The 19,585-nt window shown below is 42.6% G+C and overlaps 1 long non-coding RNA gene across 1 annotated transcript; it reads right to left on the bottom strand.

Moving 5' to 3' along the window:
* Positions 1-1,897: 1,897 nt before the first annotated feature.
* Positions 1,898-19,087, bottom strand: LOC117757660. Its single transcript, XR_004613173.1, has 4 exons — positions 19,001-19,087; positions 17,580-18,048; positions 16,843-16,869; positions 1,898-2,096 (listed from the first exon to the last, which is right to left on the bottom strand). It is a non-coding gene; the product is annotated as an uncharacterized LOC117757660 (long non-coding RNA).
* Between the last annotated feature and the right edge of the window lie 498 nt (positions 19,088-19,585).

Below are 19,585 nucleotides of genomic sequence, written 5' to 3' on the forward strand. Positions count from 1 at the left end.
GTGGTGCTGCTGAGCGTAGTGGTACAGAGACCTGCTGCCTTCACGGGCTGTCGGAAGATGTGGCTCCCACACAGTCAGCAGACCCTGAAGACCCTGTGAAATTGGATGCATTAATAATGGTATTTAAACAAAGTGCTGCAAAACAAATGGTTAAAACACACAAGGAGGTAAATTCAAAATAAATAGTAATAATAATGATATATCATCACACTACAAAAGATGGGAGTTTTTTTCTCTCCACAGTCAGCCAGTGTTTGCTCATTGAGGGAACTGATTTTAATTTTGAGGTCTTGACCTTATTATGCTTTGATTTGGTGCTTAAAATTTAACTCAATTGAATTCCTTTTATTTTCATTTATTCCTTTTTTTTGCCATGGATTTTGTGAAGCAGTAAAAGTTGGTATTATTATTAAATCACAGGGATTAAAACTGATCAACGTTTCTAAAAACAAGTTGGTTACCACTCGTCGTGTCGTCTCAGTCCAAGCCCTTATGATCACATATTTTGAGTTATTTAATCTAAACAAACATTTATACATAAAATGGCTGTATTTTTTTCCTCCTGTCTTTATTCAAGAGGGGAGCTTTTCAGTTTGAAAGCAGGACTAATTAGTTTCACGTTTAGATTTTGTTACGTTTTCCCTCAAAACACTGCGCTCGCACTCAAATAGCCCCTGGTTGTTTCTTAGATATGCTCTGCTTGTGCTCTGCTTGTGCTCAAACTGTGCTCGGACAGATTTCCTGCGCTTCAGCTTCAGCATCTCTCCTTGTGCTGCTTCTGTGCACGTGTGAAACGACTGCTCTTTTTTTGCATGCAACAAGTCTGACAAAATTCCACAACCAATAGAATGACAGGTGTAGTGTTGACAAATTAAATTGTCCCGCCCTCGTAGTGGGTTAAAATTCCTCAGCAGAGCATGAGAGCTGGGGACATTGCTAGCCACAAACATGCGGCTTGCACTTGTACACCTTGGAAGCTTCATCAAAATTTTGAATGCATCATTATATGCCACCTGAACCGTTTTCAGTTTCCCATTACTGTGGCTGCACCACTAATGTGCTGGGTTAAATGGGAGTACAGTACAGTAGGCTCTAAAAGGGGCTATTCTAACATCATCTTTACACATGGAAAATGTGTGTGCCATTGGCTTGTTTGCACATCCTGATCATCACATAAATCGTTCCTGATGATGGGATCCAAATATCTTGCTTTGTCCACCAAATTTAGTAAAGTAAAATAATAAAAGATAAGATTTAAAATGAGCAAACACATCAAAACACTGATGAAACAAAACAGATATTCAGACACATAAATTAGTAATCGTGATGTTTATGGGGTTATGTTTGTATGGTAAAGACATAACAGGTTCCAACATTAGACATTATTAGGTCCTAACATGAGGTTATAGAAAAAGTTGTAAGATTTAATATCTTATATATTCTATGAAAAATTTAACTTTTGACATGATCTGCTTGTCACCAGGTAAAACTCTAGTAGCATATATGGCTAGTAGGCTAACATTAAGCTTACACCTCTTTTCCTAGAAAAAGGTTGAGCTAGTAAGATACATACCTAAATAAAAGCTCATTTTCTACAGCCAAATACAAACATACGTGTTTACACTTACCTTATGACATGCTATCTTGTCTGGGATTTTACAGGTAAGCATACTGAATTTTACTGCCTGTTTTAAACGACATGGAAATATAGCTTAGCTTATTAGGAAAACAATTGTTCCTAACATCTTTAAAGGTGTTGTAGCATATTCCAGCAAATCTTAAAATATCCATTTTAAATCAGCCTGTAAAAAGTCGAACATACACAGAACAGTGTGGGACTCCTCCTCCAGAAACCATCACAGGAAAATAACACCATACTGCATGTGTACATAAATCCAGTGAGTCTCGCTGTGGAAGGTTCAGTTTTCGAGGTGTCCTTGAACGCAGCACCGTCGCGAGAGACGAGTGCGATGCATTTTGGGACTTGTAGTAGCATCCAGTGACGTCAATGAAGGCTGTACGTCCGCAAGCATCTTCACATCATCGAGCACACGAGTGGGAAATGACCAATCACGTATTTTCACTGTGGGAGAAACCTGTAAACTATAACAAAATAAAGAAATATAAAAGAGAAGAATCTGATGAACACATTGGTTTATATGGAAGTTGTGATTATCTCTCTATCCAATAACTAAATTCACATTTATCCATTGATATGCACATCATAGATTATAGTTAATAATCAGAATCAGATTCAGAATCAGGGTTAATTGCCAAGGAGGTTACAAGGAATTAGCTGTGGTGTGTTGAAAAACAGAGAAACAGTAGCAAATTATGTTAAACACACAAACTAGAAAAAAGATACGTGTGAAGATATTTACAATTTGAGGTATGTACAGTTATGACCGTTATTGGCCTCGGAAAGCTCAGGTATAACAGTCACAGGTGAGGACATAGTGCAATGATGAGGTCCCGGGCCTTGTTGATGATGCCAGCAGCAGTCCGGGAAAAAAACTGTACCTGTGGCGTGAAGTTTTCAAGAAGCGCTACAGAGTTTGTGTGCAGGGTGGGAGGGGTCGGCCACGATCTTACCTGCACGCCTCTGAGCCACATAATAATGGCCGCCTATTGCATGACCATGGTAACAGTGAGTCCTCTCCTGCACACGCAGGCCTTCTACTGGGATTCGTGGTGAGAGGAAGAAGCAGGAAACTGGAGGCAGAAATGAAAGTTCAACTCGTAGCTTTCAGTAGCTGTGTCTCAATTCGGGTGCTGCACCCTTCAGGGGACGTGGTCTACGTAGCCCACGCCGCCGTAGCAACAGAGCTGAAGTTGGACACAACTTGAAAGTTTTAATGCCCCATGTTTTTTTACGCGACTACCGTTCTACCTTTTCTGTTGAGTTGAAGTGTTACACTCAAGCGTCGGACTTCTCTTGACTTGCCAGCGCCAGAACCTCTTGAAAAAAACAATCACCACTGAAGCACAATCCAAAAGCCAAGGATAGGTCGGGCCGGGAAGGATCTGCCCACTGGAGCCTTCGTTTCTCGGGGATTGAAGGAAGCATTTGAAGGAGCCTTCGAAATGGAAAAGCGTAGTTGCGCAATCGATCCTCAAATGCGATGAGAGTGCGTTTGTACATGACTGCGTTGTGTCCAGGTTGAGTGCTAAGTCACGTGGGGTCACACATTTTTTACGATAAAAATATACATCCATGTCACTCAGTAGTTTTCAGTATATAAATCTCATCACCTGTCTGGATGTACCTTGGTGTTGCATTTGAGGACAAAGGTTTTTCTTTTACTAAAGTCCTGACGCAGGTTCATTTCCCATGCAGCAAATGGCGCATTAAAAATGCTTTGAAGTGTCAAATGTGCCTCTCGTCTCTCTCTGTGTCTCATCGCCTGTTCGCCTGTCCACTTACCCATCCACCTTTGTAGTTTCTATGGTGCATTATGAATGGATGTGCCTTGAAAAAAAAGCAAGCAACCTGAGGCCCGCTGCTGCCGGCTTTGTGGTGCAAAGTGCAAAGGTCACGTTTTCTCTCCCTGTTTGTGCACAAAAATACATACATTTAATTAAAACACAGACTTTACAGGACACAAAGCTGGATTCATTTTACAGTGCGTTTCCACACATTGGATTTTTCCTGATTGGAGAGGTGGGGGGTTGTGGGTACAGGGTGCGGCGGTGTGTGGGGGAATGCTCTACTCTCTATATGAATAAATCATAAGCCGGGGAGCGAAGTAAGACAGAAACCCCATGGATTCATTTCTGAGAGGACCGCTGACTGGAGCCGGTGTGCACTTTCACAGAGTGGAAACTATATGTTCTACATCAGTGAATCTATGTGCAAACTACAGCTGCTGTCATATTTGTTTGTCAAGTCAAGGACTCCTTGCAATATTATTAACAGATACGCAGTGGAACAGAAGAAACCTTGAACATGCTGTCAGTGGGCGACCATCTGCCTCGTATGGTCGTGAGAGAGAAACTGCGAGGAGGAGACAGAGATGTATCGTCAATCATTCAATTTAATTTGATTTGTATAGCCCATATTCACAATTTGCCTCATATAGGGTCTAACAGGGTGCGGCATCCTCTGCCCATAAACCTCGGCAAGAGTGAGGGGAAAGTACCAAAGAAAAACTTGAATCGAAAAAAGTGGATACCTCATTGAGATGTGAAGGATCCCTCTTCCAGGAAGGACAGAAGTGAGATAGATGTGGTGTGTAACAGAGCATGTCAACAAAATAACAATACTTGCAACGTTCATGAGAAAAGAGGGTTTCTAAAATAAATGGAGAGGTGTTTCAGTATTTTTACAAAAGATTATGTCTGACAGAGATGAAGGGAGCAGTAATGACTGCTGAATTGTAAAGATAGAGGTGTTTCCAGTAACAATAATAATGGTACAAGGACAAATAACAATAAGACTAAAAATAGTAATTGTAGCAGTTGGCTGCTCGCAATCACAGATCCAGACTCTAGAGCTCCAGAGAAAGTACAGACATGAGAGAGCACCAAACTACAGGAGAGGGAAGGAGCCAGGTAAGTAATATATATTAATGAGATATGAATGTATTCAGATAGAGAGGGAGAGGAGCATCATGGGAAGTCCCCCCTGCAGTAAAGGCCCACAGCAGCAGACCTATAGGGATGTTTCCAGGCAAGCCTGAGCCAGCCCTATAACTATAAGCTTTACTAAAGAGGAAAGTTTTATTAAAGTGGAGAGTGCTCTTGGTTCCACAGGAGAGGAGTCTGATAGCTGAACGCTCTGCCTCCTGCTGCCTGGGCGCACAGTGGTCTAATGTTATACTCTGGTACTATGAGCCCTTAGGATGTGATGGTGCTATGGCGCCAATGCAGAAATGCTAACACAGGAGAAATGTGATTTATTTTGCCAGTTCCTGTCAGTGCCATTTTCAGACTTCAGAAAATGCCAGAAAAAATTGGGTCCAGACATTTTCCCGGAGTTTCACATATGAATAGCAGAATATTGTCCGGGTCTGACACATTCACAATACCATAAAATAAATATATATTATAAATATTATAAAGAACATTCAGGCGAGGGGTGGTATAAGCACCTTATCACCAAAAGCTCTTCAAACTCGTTGACTTTCCAAGGTTACATCTTCGTCTGTGTTTTTTTTCAATGAAAACATGTATTGACACATCGGTGGAATAAGTTGCTATTATTGTCTGTATTGTACATGAGTACATGTTGTACTTGTACTCCAAGGGAAATGTAACTTTTACTTCACTACATTTAATTGGTAGATAAAGTGACATTTCAGATTAAGATTTCACAAATAAAATACAGTTAATACAGCTTTAAAGAATTGCTGACATGAGAAGGTGACTGATTCAGCTGGGGGGGGTTTCTCTGTGGAGTTTGCATGTTCTCCCCGTGTCTGTGCATGTTTTCTCCATGTGCTCCAGCTTCCTCCCACTGTCCAAAGACAGATGGTTTGATTAATTGGATCTGTCCAGGCTGTACCCTGCCTCTCACCCAATGTCAGCTGGGATTAGCGACCCGCAAAGAAGCGGTATACACAGTGGATACAAGACAACACTGAAAGGTCTTGTTGTGTTTTATGTGTACTTTTACTTTTTTCAATAATTGTCAAGAACACAACTCACATCCTCTTTTATCCCTCTTGAATCCACAAAACGTTCTCATACTGACAATATTAAGCACCTGAATACTAATCCTATATATATAGAGAGAGAAATGTCTTGTCCCCTTGGTTTACTATAGTGGCAGCAGAGGGACTGATGGTGGAAAAAAAGAGTGATCAGAGGTGTTCACAGTTCACAAGCACACTGCAGGATTATCATGGTGGACTGAGGACAGACTAAGTCACCCAGCATCCTGCTCTGGTGCTCCTTCCCTTCATCCCTTCATCTCCTCTTCCCTCTCCTCGTGTACGTTTCTTCATGTTTGCTCAGAGTTTCATCAGGGACACCCTTCTGCTCCCTGTGGGGTGTCATCCAGATGATAGAGGGAAGATAGAGTCGGCCATTGCCACAGACAGATCCACTACCCACAGATGGGTTCTGTAGAAAAAGCTCAGCATTTCTGCCACTCAGCCATTAGCGTCTTTTCCTCTCTGGCGCGTGCGTGGTCACAAGTAAATGAAACGCCTGTGTTCAAAAATGGCTGAGGGGGAGAGGATGGATTTGTACAGGACAGGTTGTATCTAATAAAGGAGATTGAAGATGACATGGTCAGTGATGTATTTCCAGTCTCATGGTGGGACAGCCCTGCATGGTGTCTCTTTCTCGTCCTCCCCATTTTCCCCTGAAACTACAACTAGTTTATTTGTCAAAAAAAAGTGAGACGGCCCAAGGCTGATTTACTTTTGCTCGGCCGGCTGGAGCAAAACTGTCAGTGGCTTATCTCAAGAGAACACTGCCTATCACCACTTCTCAGTACTCCTCAGCTTTGATTTAATTCACACCAGGAAGTGTAGGTCAGATGGAGGAAAAACATATGCCTCCCTCAGCTCGCACCCAGCATGCGATATCCTCACCTCCAGTAGAAACAGGCGGCTAAATATAGCCAAGAAAATAGGCTGTGCCTTGCAAGAAAACCCCCCGTCTCAGTTTATTGTTCCATATGACGACTAAATTTCACAGCCCGATACCTCTAATAAAGGGTTTTCATACGGGAATACAGGCCTAGACAGCACACATTCAGTACAGGCACATGTAGTGTAGATTAGAAGGGATTAGTCATTTGTTTTTTATACAGATTATTGTACGTCATCTCTTATTAGGACATAATCCAATCACAAAGCTCATTCATATTTACACATGCATGCGTAAGTACATGAACACGCACGCACGCACACACACACACACACACACACACACACACACACACACACACACACACACACACACACACACACACACACACACACACACACACACACACACACACACACACACACACACACACACACACACACACACACACACACAGAGCTCACACATGCAAGACAGGCTAGCTTGTTAGCATAGCATGTGGGAATCTTTAATATTTAAAAACACATCGACTGATCAAAATGGGGTGAAAATGAAAGCTACTTTGAGCAGAATGCTAACATCAGCATGCTAGCACACTCAAAATGACAATGCTAGCTCGCTGATGTTGAGCTGGTATGTGTACGTGTCTTATTTCAGCTCATGGACTGTACATAAAGAAAAAAGTGAAGCCAAATTAAGTGTACGTCTCAGTCGCCATCTGTTGGCAGGCTGCAGCATCGGTCATAAACCCAGCCTCCTCCATGTTAGCAGATGAGACATGGCCCAAACTAATTGATATTAAAGGTAGTTCTCATCACACTGACGTTCAAGCATTTATTTTCTAGTAAGTTTAGTTTGATTAGTTATTAGATGCTGGGGGAAATGTCATGATTCACAGGTGAGACTGACTTACGATTGGTCGAGCGCGTTTACCAGTGGGACCTCACTCCATCCTCTAGCAGCATGTCAGCTGTTGTTGTCCGTTCAAATATTTCATGGCAGTCAAAGCCATAGGTGGACGTGTTTCATTTTGGACCAAAGCTCTGGACTGTCCATTCTTCAAGCTACACCATACTGCTAAAAATCCTTCACAACCAATACATATTAGTGGGCATCATTCTCTATATTCTCCATCTGAATGATGAAGGAGCATCCGCAGAGCCCAGCAACTGTGGATGAGAGCGGCACATCAGCTCAACTTTCATTCCTCCTCTCCGCAGGGCCTTCACTTCAAACCTTGTTTTGGCTGGATGTAAAAATAGACCTCCTCCGTCTCCCTCTTCGGCATCAGCGCGGAATGCACCCTGGATGGTTTTTCATAGGTTTTGATGTGCAAAACCGCGCTCAGACGCAATGAAAACTGATTTGCTGTACAAGAATGTGTCCTGTCACCTTCAAGTGGGAATCAAAGGACTGCAAAGTGCAGCGTTTCCCCCACTCATGTTATCTCTTATCGGGTTTAACCGCTTGTGTGATATACACCCAAAATGTTAACCGTCAAAAAGCTCATGAGTCAGAGCCGACGAGCGAGATCCAATTATTTCTTATTCTGTTTTTCGGCGAATGCTTATTTTCAACTGCTCAAGGAATTTGTGCTTCCTCGGTTGGCAAAGTGTTTCAGCTCGCAACAGATTCCCACAGACTTCGTTGTCCATGTGATCTGACTTTAGCCTTTCAGCCACTTTACCTCCACTTTCTATTAAAGGGAAATCAATGGAACAGAATGGAATTGACTCTGTTTTAAATGTGTAGTTTGCTGCTTGTACAGGTATTTTGAATTATATTTCCTCCAAAGATACAGAATCGACGAATAACGGGTGTTACAATGATTGCTTCGGGTGTCCATTATTTGAGGATAACGACATACGACGTGCAAAAGTCTTAACACTCAACCCTAAAAGTCAGAGTACCACATGTCCTCAGGGAACACTTTTTGGTTCATAGTCGCAGCAGGATACATATTTGGCATTTATGAGTGTATTTTTCTGACTAACGTGCTCTGCTGGGCTCCTGCATCCCCTGTGCTGTTGCACATTGTGTGTGCAATATTACAGTATCCAGCCACCTGGACCTCGACACCCACCAGCGAAAGCATAATTGTGCCTGCAAGTGTATGCACACACACACACACACACACACACACACACACACACACACACACACACACACCACTTATATGCTGGACAGATGGCTGTCATAAATGGCTGTATCTGTTAGCAAGTTGAAAGCAATCCTTGGCAATGTGTCCCCTCCCTGCACCTACTCAATGACCCATATACATGTTTCATCTCATCTGCTGACAGCACACTCTTTATACACAAAAACACATACACACACGTATACACACATATTTAAATAACATGTTGATAGTCCGTGTTTTGCAGTACACAGACATGCAATCATTTGTTTCTGTGCTCAATCATCTGTCTTAGTCATATCTGTAAGACCACAGACTAGCGAGAGCCCGACCAGCTCTAAGTGGCTGTTCTGCTCTTTTTCTGCCCGGCGTTGTAACTCTCCCACCAGCCTGTTGGTCTGTGGGTGTTTGGTGTGAGGAGCAGTCTGTGCTGCACCGTCTGTAACCGCTCCACCTACATCATCTAATCCCCACGAAGGGGTGGTGTGAAAGATTCACTTTGCGGGCGAGGTGGTAATTTCTGCTTCTCTGATGCAGCGGGGCCCTGCATATACAAAATGTCAAGAAGGGTGTGATTACCCTGGTGGCAGGTTCACATGGACTAATAACGTGAAAAAGAAAAAAACATGCTGACACATATATATTATGCCAATGACACCTGTGATCCTTCTAATGCCATGAAATAACATACTGTAATTGCTGATGCTCAGATTTAGTTGAAGGTCAGCAGTAGGTTTATCTCAGCAAAATACATGTCAACGTCTTCAAGGACGAATAATGTGAGAGTTATATTTCTTGACTTTTTTCAATCTTATTTTCAATATTATTTATTGTCGTCTTCTAGTGTCTTTGTAGTACTTTTTGTTATTTATTTAAATTAGCAGTTGCCTCTGTAAAGAGTACATGTCGGCTGTTATGGTAAATTTGTATTCCTTCCAATAAAATGAATTAAAGACAAATTTAAATAAAAAGATATTTAATGAGATACAAAATATATATGTGAAGAGATTAAATAAGATAAATAAATGAATACATAAAACTATATAAATAAATATATAAAAAAATATTTTTAAAATACATAGCAGCAGGAAGTGCGACTTGGTTTCTAGAAAAACACAGAGGCAAATATGAATTTCTACATATCTCCGTTTAAATTATAAAGATTACTGTGCCATGTGTGATCACATTGAATATATACAGTATTGTGTGTGAAAAAAGATATGGTGTTTTGTGTGTTTGCATGGAACCAGTGTGTTTTTCTACTCAGCAAGCAAAATAATTTTTTTGGTTTCAATGTTACAAACTGACCAATCCGTTCCTGATTTTGTTTGACTGAAACTTGGTGGAGCGATAACACAAGGTCAACGGGCCAGTTAATTTAATTTCAGCAGTGATCTAAATCTGGGATTTCCGACATGATGCGATTATCTTCTTCATTATTGTTGCGGTGAGCTCATGCACCAGTGGGAAGGCCTGGCACTCTCCAGAAATCCTGGAGATAAATTATGAACATGATAAACTGCAATAGCGACTATATTTCTGCTCAGAGTTGTTAGAATAAAAGTTGAATTCATTCACATCCAAGTTTCTTTAAAGACCCTATAGTGTTAAATTGTATTTTTACGTATGCATGAGGGTGTGCATGTACGTGTGTGAGCACTATTGTGGCTCGTGCACTCGTGTGGTTTGAATTTGGCTTGTCAGCAAAACCAGAAACAGGAAAGACTGATCTGCACTGATAAGTCAACAATATTGCAAATCACAGCAGGATGTGGAACAGCATAGATTTATTGCCTTGATAAGCTCGGTCAGGCATCCTGTGTCACATACAGTATACATTTATCATTAACAGGCCTCCGTGCTGCACTGTCACATACAATATACCAACATGGTGCAAATAGAAATCATGAATCTACAATACAAAACATGTTTCTCGTGTTTTTAAAGTGTTTTTTCTCCTCAATATCAAATGCATGCTCTACTAGAACTCAGGCACTCAGAAGAGCGCGTACCTCTGACAAGGCCCAACAGCCACCTTAGATTCAAACAAGCTGCAGGTATTTGGTCATAAATCAAAGTAACGGAAATACTTTGACCTGATGGTGGCGCTAGATCAAAAGGGAAGGGATCATCAAAGTTATTACAGTTCATCATAAAGGAGGAATATGAATGTGTACTTAGAATTTTACAATAATTCATCCAATAGCACTCAAAACCACTCATGGGGGTTCTAGAAAAGTCAGGAGGAGTTGGTAGGGTTCATCTTCTGGGGACCATGAACGTCTGTACAAAATTTCATGGCAGTTGATACCATAGCTGTTCATATGTTTTGGTTTGGACCAAAGCGGTGGACTGCTCAACCATCATTGCCCTCTGTTAGCTAAACCAAGCTGCTAAATATCCTTCAAAATCAATAAAAATATATTAAATGCCAGATATCCGGGCATCATTCTTGGTAGTCTCCATATTGGGGTGTTTTTCCCTTCGATATCAAATGCATGCTATACTAGAATGGCACTCAGTAGAACACATACCTCCATCAAGGCCTGGTAGTCCCCTTAAATTCAATAAAGCTGCACTAAATTTAATACAATCATAAATATCAGTTCCCTAAATGGGCCTGATTGTTTTCATCAAGATCCATGACTCCCTGAGAAAATGCAGATTCAGGATCCGATGTCCCCACCAAAATGTAAAGGGTTCTTCCCTGACAAATGCACAGGGGTGACAACAGAACCTCCTTGGTGGAGGAAATAAGCAAAAGCAAGCACAAGGATGAAATACATCTCAGCATCATTCTCTTTTTACAACTATCTCACAGCAATGCTGGGAATCAACTTGTTAACTGTAATAATCAATGCTAATTTAACTAAGAATGTAAATTCAGCAACTATGTCAGTTCCTGTGACAGTCTGCACCGCCAGAGTCAAGTGAACACTTTTTAATGGTTTCCAACCCTCCACCCAGAACCTTATCGACGAACAAACAACACCACAATCAACACTTGCCGATACCAAATAATTAACGCTGCAAAATTTTGCTGCGCATATGTGTGCACGCGCGCAACATTTTCACCATCAAATGTTCCCGAAAAAGCTGGTTTACAAGTAAGAGGAAGGTTTGGGTCGAAAATGAATGTGACACGGTGGAAAAAGCCTTGCGAATAAATGCTGTGAGTGTGTTTCTGAGTGTGTGTCTGATTTCACTGCATTAAGGCACAGATGAAAGCTGCTGCAGGGGCAGGTCTGTGCCTCCTGGCTCAGTGGGAGACACAACAGGCTTTACCCTGATAACTCTCTGAAAGTGAGGTGAGGAGGGGGGGGGTCTGCGAATTGCTGCTCTATTTGCAGCGGACAGCAGTGCAATACAGAGACATCCACGTGAATCCAATTGCAGCACACACACACACACACACACACACACACACACACACACACACACATGCACACAGTGGGGGAGTGTTGTAAGTGCATAGAAAAGGGAAGAGAAAAAAAAGAGAGGGTTGTAAAATATTATGCAACTGACAGAAACAAAGACAGACGTGCAGTTAGAGGCGGAGAGAGACAGACAGATTTGCAGCAGCAGAGAGAGACAGATCTGTTCTGCCTCCCACATCAAAAAAAAAAAAAGGCTTCGCTTCCAAAATGTCAGGGCAGCTTGATATCAGTCCTGCCTGTGCTTCTGTGTCAGGCCGATCTGCCCTCCTGGTTTGTTTCCCCGACCTTAGACCTTCACTGCACTGTTACATGCTCACATCTGAGAGGCAGCTGCAGCCACAAGGAAAGGGAACAACAAGGAATTTCATTGCACTAGTGCAGTGTCCATTTTAAGCCGGGCCTGTTTGGAATGGGTCTGGTGGTCTGTGGTGATGCTGTTTGCAGCTTTCTTCCTGAAACCAGCAGATTCTGGTTTATTTGCACAGATTTCATCGTCAGTGCTTTTTGTGAAACGAAACAGAATCTGCTTTAGGCTTTTGCTGTTCACGTGTGTGGCTTGTATATAAATATGAAGATTCATGTCAGCGATTTCAGAGACACAATCTTCAAATCTCCTTTTCAAAATAAAGCTCTGCAATTCCGCTCGTCTGCATTTTTATACAAATTATATTAATATTTAAAGTATCACGTGTTCAAATCGCACCGAATTTGACACTGCCCTTTCGCTGGCTCTTAACAATAGACATGCCAAGTGTGAAGCCGATAAGATGAATGGTTCACGAGATATGTGCTCCACATACACACAGACAGCCAGACCGACAGGCAGACGTTTGTGGAATTACCAGGTAGATGAATTGATGCATGAGAGTTTGGGTGACAGACAGACTGGCACCTGGTGGTATACACAGAGGAAAAGAAACAGTGGTTATTTTCCCATGATTACGATTCATCACTCCAGGTACTGTGTATGTTTAAGTCAGACCAACCAATCCTGCCCCACACCTTTGCACAAAACCTCACAGGGGCAAACAGATTTGATATCTCTGACCACGATGTTGTTGGATAAGCTTCAATTTATCCCTGAGCTTGGGTGTTGTTTATACATAAAAACACAGCCTTGAGGGAAACTGTACCTCCTCCTTAAACGACACTACTTCACCTGCACAGATGTGAATGGCAGCACGACATTAAATCAAGGGGATAAAACTAAACAATTCACCTTCTTTTTTCCCCCTCTAGCTTTCACTGCATGTATAAAAACCTTCACTCAAACCCATTTGCTTGTCTTTCTCTATCTCCCTCCCCTCATCTCTGGCCTGTCAGAAAGAGCTGAATCCTTTTCTCCTCCGACTGTCACTGGCGATGACATAACCTTTAAAAAGCCCTTTGGCTCAGTTTCTTGCGTCAGTCTGCTCTATATTTCTAAGCAGCGGCCCGCCATGATTGCAGCAATTTTTCACTGAAGGCTCAGCCCGGGCTATTGTTAACCGAACATGACATGTAGCACTCGAAAATGAAGACCGAATCGATAAAATGATTGCAGCACAGCACAGCACAGTGTCTGGAAATGGCACAGTGGACCTTAATGTGGCTCTGGAATTTAACTATCAACAGAGAGAAAACAGTGAGGAATGAAAGAAAACATCAGTTTAGGAATATTTCAATTTTTTTTTCTTTGGGGTATTGATGCCACACTCATATTAGCCTGTTGGCTTAGCGATGTATAAAACCTGGAGCAACAAATACAGCCTGGCGGGACAAGCTCGTGACGCAATAGGCAGACCAGACCATCTCATTTCGGTTGCTATCAGAGCCAGGCTAGAGGCTTCCCTCTGTTTCCATTCTTTATTATGCAACACGAAAGCTATGCTAACAGCTGCTAGCGGTAGCTTCATATTCTGCACCATCCTGCAGAGCTGTATTTACTTAGGGTCAGTGCAGTCAAACTACCGGGGCTCTGAGGCATCACAATCAGTGATTCACCTTCATGCTGGAGCTGTATAATTTGACCTCGAATGAAGGCGGCACACATGGAAGCATCTGACATCAAGACCCGCATTCCGTGTCCTCTCGCCTCGGGCCTCGTCATGGCGCTTTTGAAGATATACACGCATGCCTGTTAGCAGCTCACATACATACTCGAAAGGCTCGATACCCAATATACGATCTACTGTATGTGTGTGTATCTTTGATCTCTGCGCTGGCTGCATACATTACCGTGGTGGATTTGTGGTAAAAGCACCTTGGAGGAAGAGAAATCTGGAAAATTATGAATTCCATGGCAATTCTCCGGAGGGAGTTGAGGCTTTATTATACATGAGGCAGGTTGGGGGTGGATTGGATTCGTGGCTGTCATTTTTCTGCGAATGATGTAGGCTATTAACACTGAAAACACAATGTTGACACTCAGGTATTTTCAATTTCAGTGAAAAGCCAATGCATGTTATATATGAGCAGAGATTTACAGATCTATGAAATCATAGTAATGGTGTCCCTGTGTCACTTACACCAGTTGAGTACAAGACGGCTCATCAGAGAGCGTGCTACAGCCTAGTGTCAACAAGCTGGATCTCTTGTTGCAAAAGCAGGGGCAGACAGGGGGTCTAACACACACATGCAATCACACATAAGGGTAAAACACACTGGCATTGCACACAAACAAACAGCAGGAAGCAGCGCTGCCTTGAACACTAGTGCCAAAATCAGAATCGATAAGTGAAGGAAGTAAAAGAGACACATGGGGAGAGACGGATAGTGAGTGAGCAAAGAGGAGAAGTAGACTGGAGATATAGGCGGTACACACTAATGTACAAAGAGTTTTTTTTTGTAAACGCCATGCTGTCTTTCTGCCAGGACTGTTTCTTTTAGCTGACAGCAGCCAGACAGCCAACAAAACATCCAGGTGGGAATAGACAAAGCCTCCTCAGCCAGCTGTTTACGCCCCAACAAAAATAAGAGCCTCTCTGTTATTCAGCCTAAACACATTATGCACGAGAGCCTCCAGACCAAACAAACCAGTAACAAGAGCTGTCTGCATGTTGGAGGATTTTCTTCGCGTCTGATATGAGCCTGACTTGAAACTGAGAACAAACAATACACACACACTGTGCAATGATATTTTCTTATGGAACACATTTTAAATTTAAAGCAGAAATTACAGAAGTGCAGTTATATGGCATGGAGGTAAAAAGGGAAGTTTGAATTTATGGCGGGGGAAAGAAAGAAGGGTTAAAAAAGAGGATGCATTTACATTAATAAAATAAAATAAAACATAAAGCAGAAGATGAGAAACTGTGATAGATAGAATTTTCAACAATTAAAAAAGCATCTTGAAAACAAACATTTAACAACAACTGAATTCTTTGCATCTTGTTTATCTGCCTGTGCATCATTGACATCAAATGAAACTGTAAATAAAGATGGACGACGCGTCTCCACTTCCTCCCACTATCAAGAAAGGAAGCCAAAGTATACCGGGTACGAGCGTCGCCTTTTTGCGCATTTGGAACCAGAGTCTGTGCACAAGCAACCAGAGGCTGGAGCCACAGTAGCGTGGTCCTGGCGATACACATGCTCGACCCATCATGTGTCGATCTCAGCTGTCAATCATGACGTTTCCCCATTTTAATAGCATCACAGAAACTAAATAAAACGAGAAAAATGAACACAGGAACATACATAAGTGTAAAAAGACACCATCTTTGAGACTATTTAGTTTCAACAATGTCCCATCTGCTAACATGGAGGAGGTGGAGCTTATGACCTATACTGCAGCCAGCCACCAGGGGCTGATTAAAACGCTGAGATGATGAGATATTTCAAATGCCATTTCCCCGTTTGTAGCTCCGACAGCACCTCCGGCGCATAGAGACAATATAAAGCTGCTCCAGTAAAAATGACTCGAACTGACTACAGGCTGTCCAGCACGAGGGTAACAAGTAGCCAAGTAATTGATCGGATTTAAGGAGACCTATACTCTGTAATTTAACATGTTGTACCCTTTATCTTCCAGGGTTGTCTCCTTCTCTGGCCTCTTTGTGTCTGTCTCTCTGAATTACTGAGCGCCCACTGGCCTCGCAGGCACACAGTGGTAATAATTCACAGTCAATCTGTGCACTGGACCGCCACACAGACTCATTTAAATACTGCCCACAGCCATTACGATACTTCTCTGTCTCTATCATTTCTCTCCATCGCTGCTCACTTGACCTCCCAGCGCTTTCTGCTTTGACTCTTTTTTGCTCTGTCACTCATTCCTGTTTTCCCTATTTCACCTTTCCAATAATAATATTTTTTTTTTTATCCTCGCTTTCATTTTCATCGTCTTACTGTTTACTATTTAGCTGTTTACCCTTTCCTCGGTAGCTCGGGGGCTGAGCTGCCTGGACGCCATGTAGCTGATTTACTTGTCCTTGTTTGTGGCCGCTGGCAATAATGTTAGAGTTCAGGCGGAGAGCGCAGCATGGGCCGTGTGAATGTGGGGAATTAGTATGCCATCAAGATGCCTGGATGCACATACTGACTGAATACTGAATGAACGTGTGCGGACTGACATGTATAATACATGCACAGTCTAGTATCTGTTGTATGTTTGGCTCTCCTCACGCGGACTGCATGCTTTTTATAAATTCCATCCATCAGTTCAGACGTACAGTAAAGTCATAGCATTCTGCACAGATTCCATACAGCACTTTCTGTGTATATACTGCACAGTAGTTGACTTAAACTCACCCATTGTAGCTGATTAAGGTGTCATGGCTTCCAGTGTCCAGGTGAGAGGATGCAGAGTGCGGTTCCAGGTATGTGGGGGAAATAAGGGGTTTCCAGAGACGGAGACAATTATCACATGTTGTTGTTTACAGCAGATTGACTCATCATCAAAAAGCTCTCGATTCTCTCATCTTTCAAAGGCGACATCTAAGTTGGTGTCTTCCACGTGTATGGCTGCTCTCTTTCATCCTGAGATTCATTCGTTTTGTTTTTGTGCTTTCTGATTTTTTTTACCTTGAATCTACCTCTGTGTATGAAATTTGCTTTATATTTTCCTGCTGTATTCTCACAGGGGCTCACTCTGACATTTTCCGAACATTTTACTTTGACGGTTGCGTTCTCACATACAATCCCTCCAAGTTCAATGCAGGTCTGAAAAGAGCTTCAGTAGAACAACCTTCTGGCAAAGAGGTGGTGATCAGTGCGGAGCTTAGGTGAGGGGTTGGTTGCAGAATGGAAACAGGTGCATGGAGAGATTTCCGGGGAGGAGCAGGAACAGGAGGTCACGAGTGTGGGGACAAGCAAAAAAATATATAAAAAAGACCCAAACCATCCCTGGAACAAGAGGTGACCAGAAAATAATCAACAATCCACAATCGCAACATTTATCCCGATGACTTTGCCGGGATGTGACAAATGCATGTGTGTTTTTATGGAAAAGCAAAGAGCCAAACAGATTCCAAATGTACCAAACTCACTTACTCACTCCTTATTTGGTGTAATGGGAAGAGCAGAGTGGATCTCAGCGCACCACAGGTGTCCCTCTGCACTGCTTGAAGACGGAGGAGAGTGAAGGAGGCAGCGAGCGAGGGGGAATTGGAGCATGGTGAAGGATGCAACCTGGGAGTCCTAATCATCTCCAGCTGCTGCCCACCATTTCTTCCCCATTTCTCTGTTGTTTTCCTTTCTCCTCCCGATTCCCCGCTCTCTCCATCCGAACCGACCCCCTCTTTCTTCCCCTCTTCTAACCCAGTGTTATAATCCACCACACAGCTGCAGGCAAATCTAGCTCACTGCACCCATGGGCTGTGTTTATCCCAGGCTCCATGCTCCCCAGGGCGGCCAGGGAGGGGAGAGAAGAATCCCCTGCCAGGATTCACCGCAGGTTCACCGGAGGTTCTCATGGCTTCATCTCATGCCACCCTGCAGCGCACAGCTGGTGCTGACCTATGGAAAAGAAGACACCATCATGGATGATGAAGGCAGGGTTATGGATTGTGAATCTATAAAAAAATACCTGTGTAGTTTATATATACAGTTTATATATGGCAATTTTTTAAGACTTTTGAGAGGATGTTACATCCTGAGATGCTGATGTTATTTCCCCTGGTGGTAGATTGGTTAAGTAGATGCATAAATGGTCATATTCCGGTTCATAATTTTTACTTGCAAAGGTTTAAATGCTCTAAAGTTCAGAATAATGCACAACTTTCCTTATAATGGGAAAATTATAATTGCTGCAGCATTTTTCAGACTGGCTTCATTTTTAGCTCATGTCTCTTTATGGCGCCTCCTTCCAATAAAGCCCAGTCTGCTATGATTGACCATCGTGAATACCCCTGAATTCTCTGCTGGACAACTGAGGAGGTGTTATAGGGGCTTCAGGAGCAGAATTTGTTTGTATTTCCTGCAGACTTTTGGCTTTTCACCTGTGCAGATCTTTCACAAACCTATATAACACACTAGAAGAAAGAGAACCTGAAAAAGCATCATATATCTCCTTTAAAGAGAGTTAATATTGTTGGAACAGCAGAGCGTGTAACCTAACCTGCTTTAATACATTCTGGGAAGTTCTGGGCAGGCATTGTTTCAGTCTTTCTCCACGAACTCATCCCTGCGGTTACATAAGGCGTCATAAGCAGCACCACACTTCCCCCTCTTTGTGGCTACAGAGTTGCCAGGCAACTCCAAGAATGTCTGCCTGCCTGCGTCCCTGCAACCTTTTTGTTGCTCTCTCTCTCTCTCTCTCTCTCTCTCTCTCTCTCTCTCTCTCCCCCTCTCTCTCCCCCTCTCTCTCACACACACACACACACGAACAATCCTTTTAATCACCTGTTCTCTCCTGTAAGTGTGTTGCCTCAGAGGTAGAGGGCTATCCAGTCCCGTTATCTGTGCTTACCTAAGCTAATGATGCTGGGCAAAAGGAGAAGTCTGGAAAGAGAACAGAAACTTCTACTGGACACCAAATGACAACGTCAGGTTTCCCAACTAACTTCCTGGACTCGGACGGCCAAAGGAACTTGGACACACATTGAACCTGCAGCCGAATCTGTGACCTCTCTGAAGTCTCGTCTGTTTGGAGCTGTATTTTCTTTGCCAAAGGGTTTTGTCGACAAAACCTCTGATTTAGCTGCTGCAGAGCTGGATGATGGATAATGGTTCATAGCAAACACGAAAAACACAGAACTGACTGAGCCATTTCAAAAGTGCAACAGTGGTTTTTGCTGAATGTGCAGAATCTTCTGGAAGCTGTGAGTCTCCGTCCGGCGTCTGGTCACTTTTAGTCAGACAGACGTGACTGAAACAAATATAGATTTGTGAATCATCAGGATAAACAGGCAGTGAGACTGAGCTGAAGAGGTTTCTATGTGATTCAGTGTTGCACATAAATATTTAGTATTGCACATAAATAATGAGCAACAGGACTAACATGATTTAAAAGAAAAATCAAAAGCAGCAGTCAGACATTTTCAAACTAGAATTT

Source organism: Hippoglossus hippoglossus, chromosome 23 (assembly GCF_009819705.1).
Source record: "Hippoglossus hippoglossus isolate fHipHip1 chromosome 23, fHipHip1.pri, whole genome shotgun sequence".
NCBI lineage: Eukaryota > Metazoa > Chordata > Actinopteri > Pleuronectiformes > Pleuronectidae > Hippoglossus > Hippoglossus hippoglossus.